We start from the raw sequence: 23,256 nt of genomic DNA, 5'->3' as shown, positions 1-23,256 counted from the left end.
AACACTACAACTCACTCAGGAAGATCCTTCACTGATCAGGAACATCTTCCCTATGGCCATCATACTTATTCATCTACTTCATTACTAGATTCAGAAACTTATGTAGTTTCTAGCAAAGGAATGGCTGTGCCATTCAAAAGGAAGAGTGGTGTTACAATAGAAAGAACTATGATGTTCCACGTGAATAATCTCTGACCCACTTCATTTCATTCATTCATTTGTTCGTTCATTCCTAAAACATTTATAGAGTGCTTCCTAAGTACGAGACAATACGTGGTACTAGAGAAATTGACACGAGTGATACTGTCTTTTCTGGGGGCTGGTGATATAACAGTATACTCAGAAAACCCAGGAGCCTCCAGTAACAACTTATAAGAATTAATACAGTTTCTGTAAGGTGAATGTATTTAATAATAATTGAAAAAAGCATTTTTCTTCCTCTATACTAATGGCACCTATAAATGAAAGTGGAGAAAGTATTTCAATAACATAGTGCCATAAATGACAAAATAGTAACTATAGATTATTTAACTATGTAAAAATCACAAAAAATTAGGAGAAATATAGTAGATTTGGGAAAAATATTTGCTACAAGCATGGCAAAGGGTACTTTATTCATAATATACAAGTAGATTTAAGAATCAATGAAAAAAACACACAAATGACCTCCCTCCAACTTTTGCTCAAGAATATGAATAGGCAATTTACAGAAGAGCAAAATCTAAAAGTTCAGTTAATCAATAAAGAGATGCTCAAATTTACTCAGAAAAAAGAAAATTAAGGTTACAGTGAGGTGTCATGTTAAACACTTCAGGTTGGCAAACGTGAAAAAGAGTAATATTACTTATTGCTGCAAAATTGGGAGGAAGAAGTTTTCATACTCTACTGATGGAAATATGAATCATCATAGGTCTTTTTGGAAGCATCTGGCAGCATCTATGAAGAATAAAAAAATATATGTGTGTACTTTTTATTTATTTTTATTTTTTTTTATTCTTAAAAAAAATATAATAAGTATTACAAAGGGTATTACATATGTGTCCTTCCCCCACCCCCCGCCCTTGACAATCCCCTGCCCTCCCTTACCCCCCAGTGTCTTATGTCCATTAGTTATGCTTATATGCATGCATACAAGTTGTGTGTACTTTTTAAACCTCCAGTCCAAGTACTGGGAATCCTATAGATATAATAACATCACAACACCGGTAAAAGAATGTTTATTGCAGTACTGTTCATACTGTAATAATAGGAAACAAATGGAATGGACATCAAAAAGGAAATTATATATATTTGGCTCAGAAAAATACAAATTTATTGTCTTAAAGGTCTGGAGGCTAGAAGTTTGAAATCAAAGTATCAGCAGGGTCATGTTCCCTGTAAAACTTGGGGAGGAAGTATTTTTCCCTATCTCCTCCTAGCTTCAGATGGTTTGCCAGAGATTTTTGGTGTTCCTTGGCTTGTAGATGCAGACATTAATTCTTTGTCTTTACATGGCTGTTTTCTCTCTGTGTATGTCTGTCCAGTTTTTTCTTTTCATAAGAACACCAGTGCTATTTGATTAGAGCCTACTCTGATGACCTCATTTTAACTTGAATACCTCTCTGAAGACTGGATCTCCAAATAAGGCCACATTGTGAGGAACTGGGAGTTAGGACTTCAACAGATCTTTATCAGGGGGTCACAATTCAACCCACAACAGTCCACCCACTGCACTGATGCTTGGTAAATTTACTGCTCAGGTGGTGGGAACAAAAGTGGATTGCCAGACTAGAACTGCAAGTATTTAGCATTAGTCAGTATATTTGCAGAGAGAAAAGAAAATATGGGTCAGTAAGAGGAAGCTCAGTGTAAGTTATGGAGGAAGCTGAAAAGGGTGGAGAGGTAAACAATGCGGCGGACAGTTGAACCATTTTTCTGAATAGGCAATTTATGTATGTATGTATTTATTTACTTTTATAGGAACTCATTTCTTTTTTAAAAAATTAACTTTTAGCCGAGGCCGGTTTGGCTCAGTGGATGGAGCGTCGGCCTGCGGACTGAAGGGTCCCAGGTTCGATTCCGGTCGGGGGCATGTACCTGGGTTGCGGGCACCTCCCCAGTGGGAGATGTGCAGGAGGCAGCTGATCGATGTTTCTCTCTCGTCGATGTTTCTAACTCTCCATCTCTCTCCCTTTCTCTCTGTGGAAAATCAATGGAATATATGGAAAAGAAAAAAAAAATTAACTTTTAAAAATTTTATTGATTTCAGAGAGGAAGGGAGAGGGAAAGAGAGATAGAAACATCAGTGAGTGAGAGTCATTGGTTGGCTGCCTCCTGCATGTCCCACACTGGGGATTTTGAGCTAGTAAGCTGGGCATGTGCTCTGACTGGGAATCAACCTTGACTTCCTGGTTCATAGGTTGATGCTCAACCACTGAGCCATACCTCCCGGCTGGGTAGGCAATTTAAATAGCATTTAGATCATCGGTTCCTTTCAGTAAAAGGAGGCCCATTTTGCTCAGCAGTATCTCCTAAGAGGGAAATATTGAATGCATAAGGATGTATCTCCACCATGAAATATTACACAGCCATTAAAAATAATTAGAGCTAACTGAATTGATTTTGGCAGGGACTACTATGAAGTATGGAATTGGAAGAACAAGATTCAGGGAGGTATACGTCACTTGGGAAATTTGGAATGAACAGGAAGGATGAGCATAGGAGGAGAGGAAGAAAAGCAGCAAGCAATGAAGAATACAATGTACTAGAATAATCCATGGCACATGTGTGTGTGTGTAAAATAAATTTGAAATAAGGTAGAGTTTGAGTTACATAAACTGACTTGTAAGTTCTTTGGAATTTAAAGCTTTGGAGTTGGAGGGGGTTCCACATGAGGACAAGGAACAAGATGTGACCATAGTCAAGGGCGACTAAAGGGAAGCAGCAGTGGAAACCCTTGGATCCCAGGGGATGAGGAGAGGCTCTGAGGCTCACGATCTGTGTGGATGTGTTAGGAGCTGCTTAGGAGGAAGGCCTGACCTGAGAGTCAGCATCCAGAGTGTCAGCATTGAGACTATGAGTCAGATGGAAGGGCAGATATAGTGTTTTTTTAAAAAATATGTTTTTATTGATTTTAGAGAGAGAGGAAGGGAGAGGGAGAAACATCAGTCCTTTGGCTGCCTCCCACACGCCCCCTACTGGGCATTGAGACTGCAACCTGGGTATGTGCCCTGACCAGGGAATTGGGCCAGTGACCCTTTGGTGCAAGGGACGATGCTCAACCAACTGAGCCACACTGGACAGGACTAGACTTTGAGGGGCCTGAAACCTAAACAGTTCTTCAAGAGGAGCAAAGTCATGAATGCAAAATTAGGTATAAAAAACATTTATTTAGAGTGAGAAAAGAATTGCAATCAATTACGAAGTTGAAAAAGCTGATCAATACTACAAACATGAAAAAACATTCTTCGGTTTCATAATCTTTGACTGCTGCTTCTTCTTCTTTTTTTTTTGAATGTAGTATTTGACCAGAGATCTTTTATTAGGGCTAATGGATCAGAAATACACTTTTTTAAAAAAATGCAGGAGCCACTATTAATAAACATTTAAAGTACTGATATATGGCAATATATTGTTTTATGTACAATCTAAAGATGTACTCCTTGCCATATTATTTTTGTTCTAGCATGTGCAATCAACACAAACACACATCCATGTAAGCTACGTACCTATAAAGTGGTTCAACAACAGTAACAAACAAAAAGTCATAGAAATACAAGGTTAGGACAATTAAATTAATTGAAAAAAAATAGTGACCTGGACTTTTATATAAGTACCTCATTTCTCCCTGTAGATAATTGGAATGAAGATTACCTGGTTAATTTTAGGTAGATATTGACATAGCATTCTAAGCAAAACTAATTTTGTATTAGTTGTTGGGTGGCTTACAACACACACACACACACACACACGCACAATAACAACAAAACAAAATAAAACAAAACACAAAATGTATTCTCTCACAATTCTGGAGGCTAGAAGAATAAAAGCAGGTGTTGTCATGGGCACACTTCCTCCAAATCCTCTAAGGCAGCAGTTCTGAACCTGTGGGTCATGACCCCTTTGGCGGTTGAACGACCCTTTCACAGGGGTCACCTAAGACCATCCTGCATATCAGATATTTACCTTACGATTCATAACAGTAGCAACATTACAGTTATGAAGTAGCAATGAAAATAATTTTATGGTTGGGTCACAACATGAGGAACTATATTTAAAGGACCAGAAGGTTGAGAACCACTGCTCTAAGGGAATATCTGTCTTCATCTCTCCCAGCTTCTGGGTGTTCCCATCAATCTTTGGTGTTTCTTAACTTGTAGAGCATTACTGTAATCTCTGTCTCTATCAACATCTTTGACTGCTTCTTTATATGACAACAATGTTATGATGTCCTTTTCATAGAAAGAATAGAAAGGCAGCTCAGTTTTTCCTCTAGCATGATTGGATGAAGTTTTTATTTCTTCCCATTGATAGTTTAGAAAAGTTTATTTTCAGGCTCACAACCTGTTAGGTCCATATAACATAAATTTTCAAGATTGTTGTTGAGTTTGGAAAAATCTTTATGAAGGAGAAAGCTTTGGTTTTGAGGATGTGTTAATGAAATCTGAATCCTCTGCTTATTTTTTAGTAGATCTGATGATTGGAAGAATTTTCCATAGATTAGCTTCTGGTTCTGCATGTTTCAAACCTGCTTTCTTCTCAGTCACCCAACACACATCTGCTGCGGGACCCTGACATGCATGTTCGTATTGAGATGCCATCTCTTACCCTGTACCTGTGTCGCTCAGGGGCCATCGGGTGCCAGGAAGCCACTGTACTACCAGGACACTCGCAGTCATGTAACTAAGACAGGAGTGACTGAGAACCACCTAAATATTTTTTACTTCTAAACTCAAAGGAAACATTCCTCAACTCAACTTCCTCTTGGCTGGATCTCCCAAATGCTCATAGCCTGTGTAATACCATCAAGTACAGAAGGGAAATTGGAGGGACAAGGCGAGGGGGTGGGGGGGGGGGAGGTGGTGGAGAGAGAGAGGGGAACTTAACCATTTTCGTTAAAATAGCTGATTTTTGAAAATTTTATAAAAACCTAGGTCCCCTTCCAGGGCATTGCAACTTAAGCTTCATTAGTCTATGATTATGTTTAGTTTCTTCATTTATTGGCAACCTTCTTTGTATTCCAGTGGATAGAGTATTAACCTCACTGTAAGTGTGTGTGTGTGTGTGTGTGTGTGTTCATAGCAATTCTTTTTAAATTTTTTTTTTGTCATACTACAGCATAGATCCAAATAAGTCAGCCTTGCTTTTCTGACTTCAAATCATTTTTAAAACCCTGGAATCCCAATACAGGAACATTAAACACTACGACTGCAGTAATTTTAGAGTCAGTGTCTTGAAAATGAGAAATTCTGATGAAGTGATGTACTGCACAACATCGTTTCCAGCCCCCTGCACCACCACTGAAGCTTTGCATACACTTCCTCCTTCATTTTCATATGCATTATGTTTACCATCAATCTTGTGGCAAGTTGCAGAGCGGGGCGATTGGGTGACATGGTTCTCTGATGAGGAGATCAATCCATAAGTGGTCCTTTCCTGTTTGGGGTGGAAAAAAGAACCCTTGAGAACACAGCATTGCTACTCCTGGTTCTTTCTTTTAATTCTGGTAGGAATTTCAGTCCTGGTAACAGTAGCAAAACAGTCAGCCAAAGGTCTGAAGAGAAAAACTGATCAAGAGGAGAGAAGAAAAACCTCAAGAAGTGATTGTGTGGTTACTTGGGGACAGCTTTTGATGAGTTTGAATATAAATGCAAGAATCCCAGAAATGTCAAAAGAGGTCCTTGGATAAAGCACTCAAAGCCAGGTTTATCTGTGGGAAAAATGTATTTATTAATGGCTTACTTTTTAGTGTTTTATGCTCCTCATAAGGTTTTTATCCCCTGTACATAAGGGTCTAGTGCAACTAGTTTTGAAATATTTCCCATTTTGAAATTGGAAGGTTTGTACTTCAGACCCAGGCTTTTCCTCTCCCTTTCTCCTTTCCAAGAGATGTCATCATATCTCTGTCCAAATTGTGCACCACCCAGACAAGAAGCCTGTGTGTGTTTAACACCCCCCCCCCCCCCCCCAATCAAACTTTGGAGTAGAATGCATTGCAAACACACACACACACACACACACACACACACACACACACACACACACAGTTTCGACATAACTGGTTTAACCACACTGCAATTGCAATAATGAAAAGCAGAATGGACGGAAGCCCAGGGGCTCTGGGTGTGTTTTCCAGAATGGATTACAAAAATCGGTGGGAAAGAAATAGCTTCTTGTACAGAGAAGGGTTTGTAAATAAGGGCATCAAGAGCCTTCTGGGTAGAAATGCAAACCAGATGGGGGAACCCAAAATTAAGGATGATGAGGAAAAAAAAAAGAAGTAGCTGTTTCTGTTTCTTATAAGCAATGGGGGAGCGGATCAATTCTCTCTTACCTGGTTGTCAAGATAATAGCGTGGGAGGAAGGGTGGTGCTGCGCAAGCCTCAGGTTTGGGGCTGTGAGGTCTGAGTTAATGCACCTTTCCAGATGTGCTTGGCTCCACCTTCTGGGCCCTGGCCACTTACTCAATGGAGAACCCTTGGCCACCACCTTTCCCTCATCTCTTAACACTGTCAGCTGCCCCAGCCTCCCCAGGTGAGGGCCCTGCATGCTCAGCTCCATTACGCTCAGTGGGCAAGGACTGCCCCTTGCCCTGTCTACCATGTCCAGGCTCAGAAGAATCATTGCAAAGTGGCATGGGATCTCACTCTCCCAGTGGCTGGAGAGGTTGGGTTATACTGTCACACCAGCAGTGTAGAGACAGGAAATAGAAAGGACCTGAGGATACATGCTGCTTCCTGTGCCCCTCCATGGGGTTCCACATGGCCTCCCTGGAGATGTCCTGCATAAAGAAACCAGCTGTGTTTTCTTGTGAAGCTCTGGCCAGCTCAGTAATTGACCACCTTCTATTTGCTTTCCTGCCTCCCTTCAGTAACTATGGAGATTGTTGACATTTTAAATATTACGCTGTAAATTTAAGTATGAGACACCTAAGTGGTAGTTTAAAAAGAACACTGTAGTAAATGATCAGGTTGGTTATATACAGTTATAATTTGAGGTAAGAGATGATTTTGAATTTTAAGTCACTCCATTGTACCATAAATAATATATTTATGAATACTTGAATGTATTCATTTGGTAATACAAGGCAAACTTGATAATAAAACTTTTGTAATTAGTTTAGTAAGCATTGTGAACTTGGAAGACATACAAAGTGGTTTACTTTTCTTCAATTACTGCTATCAAATGTATGCTGTGTTGAATCTCCTTGTATTAGTTTTCTATTATTTTGCTGCATTACAAATGACTACAAACATAGTGGCTTAAAACAATGTTTATTAGCCCAGCCTGTGTTGCTCAGTGGTTGAGTATCGACCCATGCACCAAGAGGTCGCCCGTTCAATTCCCAGTTAGAGCACATGCCCGGGTTGTAGGCTTGATCCCAGTGAGGGGTGTGCAGGAGGTGGCTGATCAATGATTCTCTCTCATCGATGTTTCTATCTCTCCCTCTCCCTTTCTCTCTCTCTCTAAAACAAAAACAAACAACCAAAACCAACTATACAAACAACAACAACAACAAAAAAACAAGAAACAACATTTATTATAGCATAGTTTCTGCAGGTCAGGAGTCAGGCATGACTCAATTGGGTCCTCTGCTCAGGGTCTTGAACTCAAGGATTTGGCTGACTAGGTACTTATCTGGAGGGTCTTGGGAAAGCCCATTTTCAAACCCATTCAGGCTCTTGGCAGGCTGTGTGGGAGGAAGGGTGGTTGTAGGACTGAGGTGCCGTCCTCTTCTACAAGGTACTCCTGCTCCCTTGCAGGGGCCTTCTTACAGCTTTGCACACGTCCTTTCACAACTGTGCAATTGGCAGCAGGGCCCCTTACTTTGAACTCCTATCACCCTTCTAATCGAGTAGTTTAAGTCCATGTGTGGGTACAGGCAACCCCATTCAAATTCATCACATGCTGCATGTCCATTTGCCCCAGGGAGACTCATATACACTAACTACCTAGAAGACAAATGTGAGTCTGTGTGCCTGTGTGTGCGTTTAACTCCCCAGGAGAGTACACAGTCCCATGGCTTCCCATTTTTTTTTTTTTTGCATTTCCCATCTTTTTGCAATTCTCTTGTCCTGATGCTAAAATAGGCATTGAAGCCCAATCAGTAAGTTTACTGTATAAATGTATTTCCAACTTGGGAATGACATTCCAATCTACTTTTTTTTTCTTTTTGCTAGCACCCCCAATCTCTGTGAATGGTTCTCTTACCGGGTTCCAAGTTCTGTAGGTGGGAGGAGTGACTGTGTTAGTACAGGTCCTCAGAGAAGCCGATGACAAAATGGGGTTAGATGAACAAGGACTTTATTGGAGAAAATGCTTGTGAGAGGAAAGGGATGGGGGATGGAGAAGGTTGGGAGCGCCACCAGACTGTGATGCTGGTTGTGAACCCTGTGAAGGAGGCAGGGAAGGAAGTCTTAGATTTCAGTGCAGTTCTAAGAAAGTCCACCAAGGCTCTCAGGAATGGTCCTGCCGGGGTATCTCCTCTGTGCTCCATACTTGATCGGGCAGCAGCCAATGGAAAGCCTGCTCTTGGCTCAAATGTGGTGGCAGAATTCAGTGCACAGCAGCTGGGCAGTGGGCTACGCTCCCTGCAGTGGGAAATCCGAGAGGAGCATTTCCACATGGCCTCCCAACCACAACTGTAGCACTCTTCCCTTGGGCCAGAGCAATGAGTCATGAGAAGATTGTCCCTAGTCCTCTGTATCCCACAGTTGTCTGCTGGAATCACCTGCAGAGGTGTTAGCAGGGGTATGTAGCTGAGACAGTTCAACCCACTGTCCTAGAAAGCTGCCTCCTCTTCTCACTTTCTCTTTCTTTAGGACGAGGTTGGTGTCTTTGTCACTTGTTCTTGGTTTGGTCACCAATTTGGGGAGCAACATGAAAAGTCCCTGTTAGCCTATTATATCTTTCAAAATAAGACCAAATAGAAGTCCCTTATATATATATATATAGGGTGTCCCCCCAAAATGTACTAGTATATATACTTTGAATAATTATAAAGGGCAGTGTTTATTAAAGTACATTTCATTTTCAAAATGTAATAGAAATCAGCTGTTAAAGTGTGTAGCCATTTTTCTGGGCACATCCTGTATAGTAGTTTGAAGGATTTAAATAAATGTATTTCTAAAGTGCTTTCCAGAAAGGTATCAATGTACACTCCCATAAACAATGAATACGATAACTTTTTTGTTCGTGTGGTATCCCCTCTTATCTTGGTCTCAGCTCACTGGCAGTTTCTCTCACGTGTCCCACTTCCTTTATCGGTGTGAGGACGTCCTGAGCTCGTTTCCAGGGAGATGGTTTCCAGTAAGAAGAGATGAGATTTAGCTTCTCTTAACCATCTTTAGTGTCACCTTTAGCAATTGCCTTTGATATTTCTTTAATCCAGTTTCTCATCCCTGAATTTAGAAGCTACCAAGAAGCACATAACATTTCCTTTGCATTTATAGCACGTAGAGAGACTCGAATTAGCCTGTGTCTGGCTTGCTCTAGCCATAGGAAGCGTTTCTGATTTTCCTGGTTTCTTAGGAGTTTTTTCATATCTATTTTCTATAGCCCCTGGCTATTTTGTTCCAGCAACTGATTTCTTTAGAGTCTGCTTCTGACACAATTTAAAGTGACAGTCTCCCTTGTAACACAGTAGACAATTAAACAGAAAATTAACTGACTTCATTATGTTCTTAGTTGCAAGATGTCTGGGTAGGCTTACACATTTAGTCTTTAACCTCAGAGTAGAATTTTCCCCTGTGGGAAACTGGCTCAAGAATTCCCCAAGCTTTGGCCTCATTGGCATCTGCTCTAACCAACAGGAAACATTAGCTTTGCCTGGAAAAGACTTAGGGGCACATTCATGGTTTTCTGTGAGATTTGGTCCTGTACCTGGGATTTCCAGACTTGGATCAATGAATCATGGCAGGAGTGACAGTGGAAACTCTGGTGACAAGAAGGCAGACTGCATGCAACAGTCTAATCCAGGGGTGGGCAAACTTTTTGACTCGAGGGCCACAATGGGTTCTTAAACTGGACTGGAGGGCCGGAACAAAAGCATGGATGGAGTGTTTGTGTGAACTAATATAAATTCAAAGTAAACATCATTACATAAAAGGGTATGGTCTTTTTTTTTTTTTTTTTTAGTTTTATTAATTTCAAACGGGCCGGCTGGCCCATGGACCGCAGTTTGCCCACGGCTGGTCTAATCCAACCTCCACTGAAGTCTGATGCCTACTGAGAAGGCCTCAGGGGCTCTCCTACTCTATCAGGGCCACGTAGCTGGAACTTTGTGATGTCATGTTCTTTTGTTTTCCCATAGGCCTTCATATGCATCCACAAGGCATGCGGGGAAAAGCAGTTAGTTGGAGATTTTATTCTGAAATTTGCTACTATTCTGATACCTGAAGCAGAGAATGCATTGCCTTATGCTATCATTGTAACCGGACAAACAATGGGTCCATGCTGCCTGTCACTACTGGAGCCAATTAAGCAGAGACAGGGTTGAATCATATATGAATGTTTATTCCAATACTGCAGGCAGTATGGGAGAGCAGCAGGTCATACACGAAAATCTGCTCTCCAGCCCCCCATAAGCCAGCTGCTTATATAGGTAGAGCTACAAAGGAAAAGTAGGCAAAAGGGCAGTTTACAGATATGCAAAAGGACTAGGGCTTAGTGATGTGCAAGGACTGGGGTTACATGGGGAAATAGCGAAAGGGAGTGCCAGCTGGGCAATTAACAGGGAAGCAGGCTGGAGGTTTGCAAAGGCCTGCAGGTGTGCAAAAAGGGCTGGGGATCTTCAGAGGACTGGTGTCTCTGGTTTCTATAACAAATCTTTGTTCACCCTTCCCATGACAATAGGCAGCTTTAAATGGGGAGGCAGGGCTGCATCTCCAGGTCAGCTCCAGCCAGGGTAGAAGTGCCTTCTTTAATCAGAATAAAACAATCATGGTTAATAGAGCATGATTAATATTTCTTACAATACTAGCTGGTTCCCTAACATTCTATTTCTGTCCCCTTTCATAATTAAGATAGTGGTGTAACACCCATTCTTTATAACCGAGGCCACATTTTGACAGGCAGCCATGCTGCTTGAGGCTGTAATCATAGGAATCTGACATCTGGAGGGTAGCACAGAGAGGGCCATGGTAGGGCTTGGATCTTCTCAAGGACCTACTCTCTCTGATACATGATAGGATGAACTCCTAGTCCCATGCATTCGACCAGACCCACACAGCTGGTCTCAGACATGGCTGCATCCTTGTTGATATAAGAATATGTTCAAATAAGCAATCTGTAGTTTGGAGATTTAATTAATTGCACAAAACACCTCTTCTCTGCTCCCTGCATCATGGCTTTCTGTGAGTTAAGAAGATCTTGCATCTGTGACATGGCTGTAATGCCATCTGGAAAAAAAACTTTCAGGGCTCAGCTAGATGATCCTCTCTTTTGCTTGTGTCAACTAGACTGGAGAGAAGGTGAAAGGGAAAGCCTTTCTTTTACCCAACGAACAAAGACAGATTTGGACCTAATGTTTGCTAAGTGAGAGGTTAGGGATAAGGATTAGGGCAAAGGACCAGAAGCTTTGAGTCAGGGTTCTGAGGTCTTCTATTCCTATTTTGAGTCTACTCCCTGTTCAAGTCAATACAGGCAAAGCAATTGGAGGATTAAATACGGGCCTAGAGAATCCTAACAGTGTACATACGCAACAGGGAATATTTGGTTTCAAGACTGAACCAGTTATTACTTTCAATTTCTCTCCTCTTTTCCCCTCTCCTTTTTTCCAGTAAATGTAGGACAAAACTTCAGAATCACCCGAATAAACACCAGTGTTACGGCCTCTGGTGAAATTAGCCTGTGGGTACCTGGATAATAATTACAAACAAAGCCAGTCTAATAGGAGGGAAAAAAAGAAGTTGAAATTTGGAATGGGCAAAATTTGGATCAGAGTATAATGCTTGGGTGGATATCAGATTGGATAATACAAAAAAGAGGACAGAGGGAAACCAAGAAAATGTTTAAAAATAAATTAACTGCAGCCACATACAGATCCTTCAGCAAAATTAGAAGCAGCCTGAATCAAGACAGCATAACACAACTCTAAATTAATAGACTATTTCAACTTAATGGCTATGTAAGCCAGGGAAGCAATACAATGGTGAGTCATTGAAAATGAAGTATTTTCTGTGAAACAAAGGAGAACAAAAGGGTTGAAAGACTAAAATGAAGATAAAAAGTTTAAATATGTAGATCCAAAGTCCAGAGGAGACTAGAAGCATTCCAATTCAAGACAAAATGAATAGTGAGAAATGAAAATACAGTATTTAACAAAGAAATGATTTTTTTTTGTTTGTTTTATTTTAGGCTTCACAAAGGAGCATAAAAGACAAATACCAGGAAACAAATGACATGATTCTGTGGAAGACAAACAATGGAAACCAACATGACCCAAATAAAAATAAATGAAGATAAAGGTCATTTCTTGAACAATACCTTCACATCATAGCTGGGGAAAGTGGAAAGAAGCAGAAAACTGGTAATTATTGCCAAGAGATTTAAAACATGAATTAAAAAGAAATTGCAAGTGATCTCATGAATACCTTTTGTTATAATAATTCTAATGATATTGTCAAAGGAAAGGTTCCCCTTTGGTTTCACCCAATCCCACTTTTCTTTCCAAAGAGTTTATATAAAAAATGTAGTAGAAATAACAACTCTGGCTAGTCATCATTTTCTCAGTAAGAAAAATTTGTGATAGCTAATCTTATTATGCTCACTTTTGATCATCAGGCAACTTTGCTTTCAGTAAAAGATTTCTAGTATTTCTATTTACCTTTTGATTTTTGTGGTGCTAAAATGTTCTTGAAATTAAAATGTTCCACCTCCTCCCACTCTTCAAATTTCCATCTGTTCTCTTCTGAGCACAAGACCTACACAGCTGGTCTTAGAAATGGTCACATCCATGTTGATATAAGACTATGTTCAAATAAGCAATCTGTAGTTTGGAGATTTAATTAATTCCACAAAACACCTAAAAAGTGCCAGGTAGTATTTCTAAGAGCTGGGAGGACAAAGATAAATAAGACAAGGTCCCAGACTTTGAGAAAATTCTGGAATAACACTAGAGAAAACCTATAATATTTTAATATAGCAGAAGCTGGAATTAAAGGGGTTAAAGCCCAGGCCCCAGAGACATATAGATCTGGGTTTGAATCCCTGCTCTGCCATATATAGTTTGTATGGCTTTTAGAAGTTGATGACATTAAAACTCCTTAAAGTTTTTGTCATGCTTTGCTTTTTCATTTGGCTCCACCCCACATTTTATGGCAACTTACTCTATTTTTCTGGCCACAGAGGTAGACAAAAGACAGACCAATCATAGTGCTTATTACCCTTGACCACCATGATTGGTTCAGGGATGGACATATTATCTAATCTGGGCCAATCAGAGTCCTTCCCTGAGATTTTTCTTATCTGGAGCTAGAAGGGAAGAGCTTCCCCCCCCCCCCTTTTGATGATGAGGCTGTAAGGATGTAATTTCCAAGGTGCCTCTTGCAGCAATATTTCAGTGTTGTAGAAACAGAGTATAAAGCAATTAAAAACATTATTTTATTATGTATTATTTGAAAAAAGCCCCACAATCCCCTGCCTGTTTTAGAGGTAATTACTGTTCTAAATTATATATTTATCATTCCTTTGCATTTAATATAGTTTTATTATAAGTATATGCACACCTAAACAATTTATTTGGAGGTGTTTATTTTGGAACTCTATAAAAATGATATACTGTACATTGTTTTCTTCATTCTCCTAGATGGGCAAAAATTAAGGAGTCTGACAACCTCAAGTTGTTGGTGAAACTTAAAGTAATGGGTATTTATATATCTCTTGTAGGAATGTAAATTGGAACACCACTTTGGATAAATAATCTGGCATTATCTTGTGAATCTGAACATGCATGTAGTCTAAGACCCTGCAATTCCACTTCTAGGTATATACTCTAGAGAAACATTTGCATGTGTCACTTATAGAACATCTGTTCACATCAGGAAAAAAGAAAAGAAAAAGGAAATAGACCACATGGCCATTGATGGGAGGACAGGTAAATAAATTGTGGAGCATTCACATGGCAACATAGTATGCAGGAGTGAATATGAATGAATCACAGGCAGATGCAACAGCATGGATGGATCTTAGAAGCAATATTGAGTGAGAATAAAACTATTTTAAGGAGAGAGTTGGGCTGTGAAGGGTTGTTAGCTGTTCTCCTAATTCTCAGTGTGATAACTGGCCTTGACAGCAGCAAGGAGCAGAGGCTGAGGTGGACATTAGTCATCGTTCTCCTGGCCTACCACCTAGTTACCCAGGGGAGCAAGAGCAGTGGAGAGGGAAATGCCCACCTTGGTAGTGAGGTTGAAGGTCATCCTTTGCCTGAACAGCTGGACTCCTGAGCTGAGTTGCACCAGAGGTCAGGAAATAGAAAATGAGGACCTGTCCCCTGCTCTAGTATAAGAGACCTGTGACAAGCTCTTGGTAGGTTTTCTCTGGATAGTCTATATGGACTGACCCCAAATGTTTTTAATTACTGACTTCCTGTCATTGATGTCATCTTTGAGGTGAGTTAATGTGGTTTCTGACAGCTTCAGATCGGAACCCCAGCTGCTGGATCCTATGTAATAGTAAGCAGGTCATGTTGGGCTTCTCCCTGGAAAATGTTGTAAATAACCTCTCCTCTTGACTCTTACGTGCTGTACAAAGACGGCTTATATTTTATTTTCTATATATAATATTTAATCAAGAATCACATTGGTTAATACTTTAACATCTGTAAAAGTAAGGATATATCTTACAATTGCTTCTTAATGATGATAAAAGGTAGCATTTTTTTCTCTCTTAATGATACATAAAATGGACGTGTGTCTCACAACCAGTGGAGTCTTAGATTTGATTAAATAAGATGTGTTCACCCGATACAAATAACCTACTTTTGCTCTTTTTCCAACAATCATTTTTATACATAATGATCTTCACACATAAACAATATTCACTCACTACTCCTATATAGAAGTTGCGTTATTTATATGGTTTGTAGTGGCTGCTGGTGTTGGTGGGAGTGCAGGAAGAGGCATTGCTGAGAGAGAGGGAGAGGAGAGGGAAGGAGAGATGGGGGGAAGGGGAGAAAGAGAGGTAGGGAAAGAGAGAGGGAGAGGAGTGGGAGAAAGGGATTTCTGATCACTTTCCAGTCCCTTTGGAAGCCTGATTGTATATCTTGCCCTGGGTTTCTTGAGCTGTTACATATAACACATCCCCCTTTTCCTGGTTCTAGCAAGCTTCCATTCCCTACAACTTAAGGATCTGTTATTAAAACAAGCACTTAGCACCGTACCCAATGTTTAATGAATGCTCTGTAGGTGCTTATTATTTTATTATTGTGCTAAGGGATTTATTTAGGTTCACCAAAAGCCCTTTGAGAATAGAGAGGAAAAGAGGAAAAGTTGATTATTTAGTCCCCAGTTGGGACAACTGGGGAGGCTGGTCTTAAAGAAGGGTGAGTGATATTTGGACAGGTAGAGATGGGAGGCCAAAGATGCCACACAGAAGGGCCTGTAGAGGAAAGTGGAGGGCTTCTTGGAGGAAGCAAGAATTTGGGAGCTGGGATAATGTGAGTTGGAGGGGTGGCTGGACCTGGTTCAGAAGGACCTCATGTGCCATATGATGGGATTTTTGCTCTATTCTGAAAGGCTTGCCTAGGAAGCAATAGGGACCAAGAGATAGCTTTTTAAAAAAAAGCCAGAAAAGTGACAACATAGCTTTGTTTAAACTTATCACTCTGACACTGGTGTGTAAGATGAAGTGGAGAAGAATGAATCTGTATTGAGAGGCTGTGGCATTTTGGGGTGACAAGAGATGAAGGAGAAGTGAGATCAATATTCCTTTCCCATGTGACATTAAATGGCACACAGAGAAGAGTGAACCTGTCACTGGTCTGTGTGTGCAGTCTGATGCTGACAATCAAATGGCTCGCAGCTGTCCAGGCAACCTGGACTTCTCCAGGCAGGAGCTGTTATGTGTATGTGAGTGCTTGATTAGCAGCTGAGTTGTTTCTTTGACTCCTTGCCTCAGCTCTGCATGTTTGCCCACTGCTTGCTCTTGCCCTGTTTTCTCCCCACCTGCAGCCTCTTCTATTCAAATTCAAAGAGTAGATTTTCCATTTCTCCCTGGTGGCGCTGCACATTGATTAGTCCAGTTTAGACATTCCGTGTGTATGTGCGAGTGCAAACACACACACACACACACATCACAGGGTAATTTGAGAAGAGCCTAAAATTAACAATTTACGCAGGCTGAGTTGGGACCTTTTTTCTTTTACTATGACACTTTGACAGCAAGAAAAATGACACAAGGATAGCACTTATTGATTCACAAAGGCCTGCCTTGTGAATTTGGACACAGATCCATGTGTGCAGTCTAGACAAATCCATGTCTATTTGGGAGGTAAAAAGCTATAGTGTTATAGATGTTGTCACTGAAATTGACCCAAGGAGAGATTCTACTTTCCCAGTGGGGAGTGTAGAAGTAATCCATACACATATTCGGCTCAATAAATACACTTATAAATTATATTTAGGATGATATTTTGCACTGGGGGAATAATTCTTATACAGTGGAAGTAAGGGAAAAATAAATAGGGAATATATGGCTCAATTCTGGCCATGTGGCCATTTTAATGATGTAGTAAAAACAGAGATGGAGCAAATGAGTGCTTGTTTATGAGGATGGCTGACTACTTAATGCTCTCAATCTGGAAAGATGAAGGTGAAGTGGGATGTGATCAAAACTTTAGTGTCATGAAGGGAATGAATCAGGTAACAACTCAGAAAATAAGAGGAAAGGACACATGCTGAAGGTAGTTTGAAAACAAAAGAAAGTGTGGCTTTCCATATTTATAGTGAAATAATCAAAGTCTTTATTCCAAGAAGTGGTTAGGTCAGAATATGATGGGATTCAAGAAGGGCTTAGGTAAACTCAAGGATGTCAGGTCTACAGTGGGTATATTTAAGACATATGCACATACTTCTTATTTTAAATCACAAAAATAACATGTTCCTTAGTAAAAAATTAGAAAGATCACATAAGCAAAATTTAAAGAACCTATAATTTTTTAGAGATAGTAGTTATTGATATTTTAGTGTATAGTTTTAATATTTTATTTTTCTATTTGTTTATTTAATTTACTCAAATGGCTAACACTAAACATATTTTCTTGCAATTTTCTTTTTCAATTTGATATTTGTGATAATTTTTTCAAGCTAATAATTTATAGCTACACAAACATTTCACATGACTACAAAGTGTTGCTTTGTTGGGATGTACTGTAATTTTCTTAACCAATTCCATATTGCTAAAAATATTCTAGGTTTCCTTACATATTTATTTTCTAGGTTTATGATACTTTTGTCAATTTAAAAATGTTCCACTGAACTTTAAATGCAATTGCATTGAGTTTACAGATTACTTTGATGGAAATCTTTATAATATTGAGTAACTTCACCTAGAAACACAGTATTATTTATTTGTTTATTTAAGTTTTCTTTTTTGTCTCAGTATAATTTTTATAATTTTCCTCATATTGATCTTATATATTTCTATTAACTTAATTCCTAGGTCCAGAGCATTATTATATTATTATTTGTACTCCAGTTGTAAATAGTTTTCTTCCATTATTCCAGCTGTTTATTTAGGGTATATAAGAAAACTATTGCTTTTAAAATATTTTACTGTTTCTAGTGGCCTCCCAGCCAGACTTTTTACTAGTTCTATTTTGTAGTTGTTTTTATAGGTTTTCCAATTACACAATCAAATCAGCAACAATCAAATGAGCAACTAATAATTTTATACTTTTGCCTCCTCTTTTTCAATATATACTTTTTTATCCATTTTAATTCCAAGCACTTTATTATTTTTAAATTATTATTATTTTTTAAATATATTTTTTATTGATTTCAGAGAGGAAGGGAGAGATAGAGAGAGATAGAAACATCATTTGTGAGAGAGAATCATTGATTCCCTTCCTCCTGCATGCCCCACATTGGGGATCGAGCCTGCAATCCGGGCATGTGCCCTGACCGGGAATGGAACTGTGACCTCCTGGTTCATAGGTCAACGCTCAACCACTGAGCCACCCCGGCTGGGCTAATTCCAAGCACTTTAGAATGATGTTAAAAAGCGGGCGGTTGCCTCTTATTTCTCATTATTGTTTTATCTTTAGATATAATATTAGTAATTGGATTGAGAACTTTTCTTTTTCAAGTTATGTCCAGACAGTATTAACATATTCATATTCTACAGAGCTCCTTTTAAAATCAAGAGTACATTTCAATTTTTTAAATATCTTTTTAGCATCGTATAGATGATCACACACTTTTTCTCCTTTGATGTATTAAATTTGATGAATGTACTAGTGTTGAAAAGTGTCTTGTATTCCTGGAATGAAAGGTGTTTGGTTATTGTTTTGATTATCTATTGCTTCATAACAATCTGTCTCAAAAGTTTCATTTTGCTCATAGTTTTGTGGCCCATGAACTGGGCAAGAGCTCAGTGGATGGTTTATTACTGATCATCATGGTATCACCTGGAAGGCGGAAGCAGAAGGATCTGGTTCTTCAGTTAATGTCTGCAGCCTGGGTGCCCCTTGGCCTCTTTCTCTTGCTCCACATGACCTCTCATCCTGTGGTGACTCTCCATGTCCCTTGAGCTTCTCCTGGTACAATGACTTCAGAGTAGTTGCACTTCTTACAACTTATTTGGCTTCCATGTCAGCCCAGATTCAGGTGGAAGAGAATTAGGCTCCAATGGGAAGAACAGCAAAGAATTTGGAGTCATCTTTAATTTACCACAGCTATGGCTTTTTATTTTTAAAACATGTTGCTGATTTAATTTGCTAATATTTCTTTAAATGATTTGTGTGAACATGACTAAGTAATGTTGGTCTATAGATTTAGATTTCTGCTGCATTTGCCACGTTTTTGGTGCCAGGGTTATGCTAGTTAGTTTTTAAAGTTGAATTGGAAAATTTTGATCTCTTTTTTAGTCTCTTTCAGAGTAAATAGCATTAGTATTGCTTGCTTCTTAAAGGTTTATAAAACCTCTTAGGCCAAGTGTCTTTTATAATTTGACAGTACTTCAATGGTATTTTTAGTATCGTTGATGGTATTAGCTTATTCATATTTCTTACCTCTTCTTGAGTCAATTTTGTTATTTCATATTTTCCTAGTTAAAAAGGTCACAACTATTTTTGTGAAATATTTGTCACAACTTTTCCTGTGGTTTTTGTTTTTGAGGACTGACATAGATGTGTTCTCCCTCAATTTAATTTTCTTTGTCTATTTCAGTGGAAATATAGGAAGGAAGGCAATTTAATGCATGAGTTCAAATTGGCACCTTATAATGAATGTTTTTATAGTCATTTTTTAAAGATAGGAATATCTTAGAATATGTCCATAGTATTATCATCAGCAGAGAATTATCCATAAATCTACAGAATGATCCATAAATTTGCTTTTTGTGGCATTTAAATATTGTGGTTTAAATTTATTTATTTTTTAAATAAAATATCTATTGTTGAAAGTATTACATATTCCCTGCCTTTTCTCCCTTTCTAGAACCCTTTCTAGCCATCCCCCTTCTCCCCCGACCTCAGGCCTTCACCACCCTATTGTCTGTGTCCATGGGTTATGCATATATGCATACAAGTTCTTTGGTTGATATTGTGAACTAAAACTTATTTGGAGCTAAATGTGATCTTATACTGACTAATCATAGAGATGTCAAAACTGTCCCTACTGATAAAGGCTCTTATCAAGATGTGTCAGCTCACAAAAAGAGAAGGAAGATGAATCCTAAATAACTGAACTCACCTGTCTGACTATTGATCATCAAATCCAAGAAGAAGACAGTGAGGACCATGTGGATTGGAGGATAATTACTGGTTCATTTTCATTAACAGGGTTCTAGTGTGAATCTGTTTGGTGTGTGTATGTCCCTGGTACAAGGTTCAGAAAGTCTTTGGGGGAAGAATGAAGAGGTTATGGAGGAGGCAAGCAATGTAAGATGCTAGAAGAAGAATAGCAATGTAAGATGCTGTATCACTTGCCATTGATACAGTGTCACTCCTAGCATAAGTTTCCCAATCCTGGAAACCTTTTCTGATAGGGGAATGTGGTCTATGTTACTAATGACAAAAGGAGATACTAGAACTCTGGAGAAGTGACACAATGCAGCCTGGAAGCAAATGGGTGGTGGGCGGGGAGGGGGAAGGTGAGAGGGGCGGTGGTAAGAGGGGGGGAGGCACTCATCTGAAAGACTCTGAATTTGTGCTGCGTGTATCCTGGTAAAGCATTTCACTGTTGAGAAAATAAATTTTACTAAAAATGAAGCTATGGGTAGACCATGCAAAATGAGACCCAGAAATAATTGGAAAGGCAGCAGAAGAAAGATGAGAGAGTTTGAATAAGTCCTGCAAGCCCAAAGGCTAAGAATACCAGGATAATTTAAAAACACAGGGAAGATTTGAAAACACATGTAGCTGCAGGGAGGGTTGGCCAAAGAACAGAAACAGAGAAAACCATAGGAAATGGAAAGGGGAAATGGAAAGGGATGAAGATGTTACCCTTATGGGAATGCAGACGCACGTGGAAAGTTGCCAACAAAGCCAGGCCAATAAGTGCTCTGGATGGAATTTAGTGTATGTTGCTGAGGAACGAACCCCAAACCCACCACTCTGCTGGTAATAGAGGGTGGGAAGACTACCAAGAAACCAGGGGAGAACAATCTGGGTCTTAACAGAGGCAGCCTATTCTATTCAGACGGACTTGAGCAATTAGACACGTGATCTAGAGAATGCGAGTGCAAAGGGCGAAATAAGGAAAAGAATGTCTGGCCACTCTATATATAAACCTGTAAGTCTGAACGCAATTTCTCTTTGTCTCCTCTGGTTACTGTTTGCGCCTTTGTTGACAAGTCAAACATTTCCACAGAGTGGCTTGGGGGTATTTCAGTGAAATGAGGCTTCTGGTAGAGAACAGAGGACTGAGAGGGTTTTGTGATATTTGATAGTTGCTTTATAGTATAAAACCAGATTTGTTTCTTTTTGGGTTGTTTCTGTGTGCTTTGTAGAATTAAACTCATGGTTTAGTAACATACACCTTGAGCAATTCTGAATTTTGTGCATAATTGCAAATAATTTAAGCAAGAGTTTTATTATCTTTTCCCGGGGGAGCCTGGGATCACCTTTGAGGAATTATGCCTTCCAAGAATTCAGCTGACCGCCCAGTTCTAACCCTAGTATTTTTGGGAAAAGATTTGGTGTGTAGCTGCATATTTGTGTTTTTGTTTCAGCGGAGTTAGAATTTGCCTAAAATACTCATTCTTTGGAAGATGGGATGGCACCTTAAACTGACCAGAAAAGGGGTAAAAGAATCTCTTTACTTATCTTTCTTCCTCCAGTCCATTTTCTTTTCAGTGGAATGGCCTTTAAAATAAAATGAAACCTATCACATGGCACATGAGGCCTAAACTAACCCAAAGAAAGAGAAATATCTTTAAGTTAAGGGAACTCATAAACTAAAATATTGATTTTTGTGGCAACCTTTTGTTATCTGAGAAAAGGCAGGTTTCTAGGAAGAAAAAATGTGTAAGAGGTGAGAAGGAAAAAAAGATGAAGGAATATCTTCTTAGTCATTTAACAAATATTTCATAGACACTAAACTGTGTTCTAGATACTTTAACTTTCCAATGACATTTCAGGCTTCTCAATTAGAGTGCAAGTTTCCTGAGAAAAGAGGTTACATCCTTTTAGGTTTCTTAACACCAACCTCAAAGTCAAATATCTAAATTAAAAAAAACACACACCTTTATTATCGTTGCCTTCTCTACAGCATTTGACTATGTTGAAACATTTTCTTTTCAAATATTCACGATTTTTGTCTCATTATCTACTGCCACTGCTCTAGTCGGGCTCTCTTCTTCTCTCACCTGTGTCCCACCTGCAGTTTCTCTCCCCAGCCCTCCCAATTTCAACTTCCACATTGCCAACAAAGTGGGCTTTGATTAATTTGCATCCCTGCTTCAAAACCTGTGATAGCTCCCCATGACCTACAGGGAAAGTAACAAAAGTCTTTGGCCTTATATCCGACTACAAACCCAATGGATGGAGAATGATCAATTCCCCCTTCTCAGTAGGGCTCAGTCATGTTTCTCCTCTAGAAGCCACTCTACAGCCACACAAGTAAGCATGTGGCTCTCCAAGTGCCTCCTATTACTAATTTGGGTCTTAGGCAGAGACTATATCTGCGAAGACTTGAACATCAATTGGACTGGAGAAAAGAGGAAAGACTGAAAACGGAGGGGCCTATCTGACTGATCGTGACCTCAGCTGTCTCGGCAAAGTGGCTTACCACTCTGAAAATAACACTGTTGCTCGCATACAATGACCACAGTGGAGAAAATGTGCCACTTGAGAGCAGAGTGGAGTGTATTGGTTTGTGTTCAGCACATTTGCTATGTTGTTTTGGGATGGGAGAGGGGTGGTTGTTGGATAAGGGGAGGCAGGAGGATGAAAGTGTAAGGGAAGTGACAAATGCCTCCATTTGTGTGAACTTACTCTGAACCACTCATACAGGAATCAAGTTTCCTGGAGAACAGGTTCATGGGTTAAAGAGAGGCTTTCGAGAAGCTATTTTTGGCTATTATTGTGGATGCTGTTATGGTTATTGTACCTCTGTATGTATCATAACCATGGTGACCATGTGTTTTCCAGTGTAGCACAGGTCAAGGTGGTAAATTTTAATATTTACTTGGGAAAATATGGTCACCATAGTTATGGATGACAAAGAAGAATGATCCTTAGATGAGCAGTGCATGGGATAGCAAACAATTAGGAAACAATTAGGAAAAATGTAATATATTGAATAAAAGCAGTACAAAGCATGGGCAATCTAAATTAATTTGAATCTGATTTCTACCACCTCACATTCTCTTATTTTGAGCAATTTGGTTAAATTTACT

General features: G+C 39.4%; 1 long non-coding RNA gene across 1 annotated transcript in view; it reads right to left on the bottom strand.

The window, feature by feature from the left end:
* Nucleotides 1-757: 757 nt before the first annotated feature.
* Nucleotides 758-23,256, bottom strand: part of LOC139008072 (uncharacterized) — a 39,272-nt gene continuing 16,773 nt past the window's right edge. Inside the window, exons 2-3 of the long non-coding RNA XR_011471090.1 lie at nucleotides 5,550-5,634; nucleotides 758-936 (exon numbers count right to left, since the gene is read on the bottom strand). This is a non-coding gene — a long non-coding RNA (uncharacterized lncRNA). The remainder of the gene's footprint in view (nucleotides 937-5,549; nucleotides 5,635-23,256) is intronic.

This window comes from Myotis yumanensis, unplaced genomic scaffold (genome assembly GCF_028538775.1).
Source record: "Myotis yumanensis isolate MYYU_CA2020_CCGP unplaced genomic scaffold, mMyoYum1.0.hap1 SCAF_4, whole genome shotgun sequence".
NCBI lineage: Eukaryota > Metazoa > Chordata > Mammalia > Chiroptera > Vespertilionidae > Myotis > Myotis yumanensis.
The sequence above is the reverse complement of the archived record's forward strand: the minus strand, read 5'-3'. Positions and strand labels throughout refer to the sequence as shown.